This window comes from Euphorbia lathyris, chromosome 4 (genome assembly GCF_963576675.1).
Source record: "Euphorbia lathyris chromosome 4, ddEupLath1.1, whole genome shotgun sequence".
Taxonomy (NCBI): domain Eukaryota; kingdom Viridiplantae; phylum Streptophyta; class Magnoliopsida; order Malpighiales; family Euphorbiaceae; genus Euphorbia; species Euphorbia lathyris.
The window spans coordinates 41,400,557-41,405,724 of NC_088913.1; positions in this window are offsets into that span (position 1 = coordinate 41,400,557).

Sequence of the window (5,168 nt, forward strand, 5' to 3'; positions counted from 1 at the left end):
AGAAAAAATTACAAATAATAAAAACTATTATGGCAGAGACAATCATAGAATCTCAAATAAAATATTTAGAAATTGAATCTAAACAACAGAGACTAGAATGTGAAATCAAACAATTAAACTCTTTATTAGAACCACCTAAGAAAGAATGGATCAAACTTGAAGACGGATGGATAAAAAGAATCTACAAAGATGAGTGATCCTAACCAAAAATTGGACCAAATATGGATAGAGATTGTAGCAAAAGAACAATTAAAGAATACTCTTAGTTTAATACAAGAAAACCATATTCAAATCCAAGAAATGATAACACATGAATTAACAAAACTGTGGAATACATCGGAAATACCAACGTTTAAGATAATTTTGGAAAAATTAAACATGTTAGTAGCTAATATAGACAAAAGAAAAAGACCCATAGAAGAAAGCTGTAGCATTACCTCAGAAGAAAATCTAAACATTACTATAACACAAACTAAAACTCCAGAAATAGTACCCATAGATGCTTGGAGACGAAGCAAGGACCCAATAATGATGGATATAAGTGAAATAAAACCTAAAATCCCTACAACCGTAAATAAAACCTTAGATCTGTTAACCGATTTACACAAAAAAGGACAATTCTAATCTAATGGCCGAACAAGAACATAGTGTAATAACATTTCTTAAAAATCACGTCCAAGAAATTATTGAAAAGGAAAAATACAAATATGAACCGCTAAAAAACAGCAAACTCAAAGACAATGATGCTAAACCATCCAATGTAGACGTAAGCACCGAAGCCGAATACCTTCAACTAAAAATCGAAAAACAACATAAAGAAATCAAAGACCTACAAAAAGAAAACATAAAATTAGTCATAAATTCGAGTACAGAATGGGTCGAAAAATATAAAAAATATAAACACAAATTTAAAAATACTAAAAAAGAATTAAAAGAAACAAAGCTAGAATTAAAACAAACAAAAACAGAGCTAATCCACATTACAGATGAATTAAAAGAATTAAAGGAAGAAGTAAGAGTCTTAAGAACAATGGTTAAAGAAGTAAAAGGGAAAACTATTCACATCAGTAACAGTAGTAGTGATAGTTCAGATAGTTCAGATATTCAAAGTGAAAATAAACTAAAAATCATTGGGTATATAGAAGAAGAAAATAAAGATGAAACAAAATTAATAGAAGAAAATCATCAAATAATGAAAGCATTAGAACAAATGAAGAACATTAATGCAATAATAGAAGAAGAACCAGAAAGTGATATAGAAAACAACGAATACAACAACAAATACACTAGGTATGAAGAATCAGATATAGGATCAGAAAATATAGTAAACGAAGATGCCGATAATTATCCAGAAGAAGAAATGATAGACCCCAATTTAGACGTAGTAACTAAAAGAGTACCTACGATTCCACAACATATATCTATAGGCCAACAAGGAGACTTTAAAGAATTTATAGGATCTATGTCTCAAGGATTAAATCCAAATGGATATTTTTTAGACTTAGATAATGTCTATGATGAACAAGAAATAAGTAGACGAATAAATGATTGGAATTTAGGAATGTACATAGCCTTAATGAATTCATCTCACACTGAAAATTTAGATTATATGTATGACCTAATCTCTAAAACAATGATAGGAAAAGTAGGATTTTGGATGGAATCTATAACTCATCAGTTAAGACCACAAATAGAAGCTTGTGCTCATGATTGGAAATCAATGTTATTATTATTCGATATGGTATTAAAAAGAGAATTTTTAGGAGAAAGATGGTTAGTGGCTAGAGAAACAGTATTTGCTGAAAGAAAAGCTGAAATAATAATGAATTTGAATAACATGAAATGTTGTAAAATTAGTAAATTACCAGAATATACTATCAGTTTTACTAAGTTCTTTTATGAAGCTAGGTTTTTACCACAAGAAGGATTGATATACCAACAACTATATTATGACCACTTACCAAACCCATACAACGTAGAAGTTTCAAAAGAATATACTCAATTAGAACCAAAAGAAAATACATTAGGAGAAAGAATTAGAGTACTACGAGCTTATCTTATGCGAAAATGTGAAGAATATAGAGTTCAACAAAAGGTTAAAAAGGATAAGAAACTCGGGTTACGAGAAATATGTGGATTCACGGAAAAACGGTTAGTTTTTGGTTGTGATGATAAAATTAGGAGAAAATATAGACGATATACTCCTAATCGCACTTATAGACATAATCCGACATATAAGAAGTCTTATACTAACAAGTATGATAATGGACGATTTCGACGAAAACGATTTAGACGATATAAAAATAATCCCGAAAATCGGAACAGATTTAGATATAAACGAAAATTTAGGAAAAGACGAGAAAGACCACTAAGGGATAAAAATACTAAACTTACAGAATGTAAATGTTGGAATTGTAATGAGAAAGGACATTATGCTAATAAATGCCCTAAATTAAAACAAAAAGGTGTCAAATATATAGGAACAACAGAATTTATAATGAGTCTAGAACAAATAAGAGCCAGCGATGATAAATGGCATAAAGAAGATGAATTTTATATTACTGAAACAGAAGGTGAGAACTCAGAAGAATTAGAACCAATAGAATATGAAGATAGTGAAACTAATAACTAATGGTAGCCATATATGTAGAAGCACCGGTAGAATATAAACCTAATAAGATTATAAAACGCCGCATATTTATAGATAGTGGAGCTGATATATGTTTAGCGAAGCAAGATGTACTAGTTCCCCATAAATGGAAAAGATCTAAAGGACATAAGGTCAGAGTTACAGGATTTAATGAACAAATGAAAGAATTAGATATTATAGCCGAAAATATGAGATTAATACTTAACAAGACAATCTTTCGATTACCCATAATTTATCAAGAAAATAATATGAAACAACATATATTATTAGGAAATAATTTTCTTGATTTCTTTAAAGTCCAGCTAATCAAACCTGAAACCATAAGTCTTTTAACTCCTTGTAATAAATGGATTATCCTTAAGCGCGTCCTACCTTTATATCCACTCACAATACATAATATCAAAACAAATAGAGATACTAATTTAGAACTTTTAAAACAAAAATATTTAGACCATTTAAAGATCAACTTTGGAGAAAACCCTATAACGTTGTGGGAAAAAGAAAAGATATATGCTAAGATAGAACTCATAAACCCTAATGATGTTGTTCGCACTAGACCAATAAGATATAGTCCTGATGATCAAAAGGAATTTGAAATACAAATAAAAGAATTATTAGACTTAAAATTAATTCAAGAAAGTAAAAGCCCTCATAGTAGCCCGGCATTCTTAGTAAGAAAACATAGCGAACAAAAGAGAGGCAAAGCAAGAATGGTAATAGATTATCGAGAACTAAATAAGAAAACGATTTTTGATGGATATTTTTTACCTTATAAGAGAAATTTAATTAATAGATTATCAGGAAAAAAGTGGTTTAGTAAATTTGATTGTAAAAGTGGCTTTTGGCAAATTAAGCTTACTAAAGAATCAAGACCTTTAACAGCATTTAGTGCACCACAAGGACATTATGAATGGATTGTGTTACCTTTTGGTTTGAAAAATGCACCCCAGATATTTCAACGACGAATGGATACGATATTTAGAAAATTAAATGACTTCTGTGTAGTTTATGTCGATGATATATTAATCTATAGCAATAATATAGCAGACCATTTACAGCACCTAGATGCATTTATAAAAACAGTACGACAACATGGAATCCTTTTATCTGAAAAGAAATCAGAAATCTTTAAAAATAAAATAGAATATTTAGGATATATAATAGATAGTGAAGGATTACAACTACAAGATCATATCGTAACTAGAATCGAAAATTTTAAAGAAAAATTAGATACTAAGAAAGAAGTCCAACAATTTCTAGGAATAATAAATTATGCATCAGATTATATAAAAGACTTACCAAAATTACGACAACCCTTGCAAGAGCTAATTAAGAAACATAAAGTATTTGAATGGACGACAACTCACACTGATACTATAAGAAAAATAAAAGAAGCAGTAAAAGTTCTCCCAAAATTAAGACTACCTAAAGGTAATGATCAATTAGAATTATATACAGATGCTAGTGATATCGGGTGGGGAGCAGTACTCATCGCATATAGAAAAGAAGATATAGACAAAGAAACTCCTTTAATATGTGGCTATAGATCAGGAACTTGGAAACCCTCAGAGAAAAATTATCATATCAATGAAAAAGAATTACTAGCTGTTAAAAATGGAATTAAAGGATTTAGGTATCATTTGTTACCCATAGAATTTATCATAAGAACAGATAATACACAAGTAGGAGCATTTATCAGAAATAAAATAGATCCCCTACCAGAATTGAACAAAAGAAGGCATTGGCAAAGTTTTTTCAATTGCTATAATTTTGTTGTTAAACCTATCTCTGGAAAACGAAATATCTTAGCTGATTTTTTGAGCAGGAATGGAGATAATGATCCAGCGAATATCAGAAATCAGAAATCAGAACCGCCAGATGCTGGCAATGATCAGAAATCATGAGAACTTTCTGGACAACCTTGAAGAAGAACTCAAGAAACTCCAGTCTCAGAACAATCAGAATATACGAACCATGACTCCTAGATCATCTTATGAGTTGTTAGGAGATCTTCATAAGAAGCCAATTGAGCTGCCAACTTCATCTAGTGGACTCTCAGGAGCCACCACCTTGAACCATTCTAAGCTGATTAATCAGAACTCATCAGAAATCACAACCTCCCAGGTTATACAATTCCCTCCAGAAATGACAGAAGCATATAAGAATATCATGAAATTTTTTACATATAAGAAGAGTCAAACCGTATATAGAACCATTAAGATGACCAAATACCCTAGGTATATATGCTCAGAAGACTTCAGTCCAGATGTTGTTCAGAAACTATTTCGATATGGATTTCTGGACAAAGTCATGACTGATGAGAGCCTTAATAGTGTTTCAAAACTCCCATCTATCATACCCAGATCCATTGACGAACTTGGATTAAGATTTGGAAGAGGAATATTTTGTGTTCAAATTTTTGATGCTGCTATGGACTTAGAAGGGAAACCGATAATAATTGCTCAGATTTTTAAGACTGGTAGAAACACTAAGATTGATGTAGATAATTCCGACCATC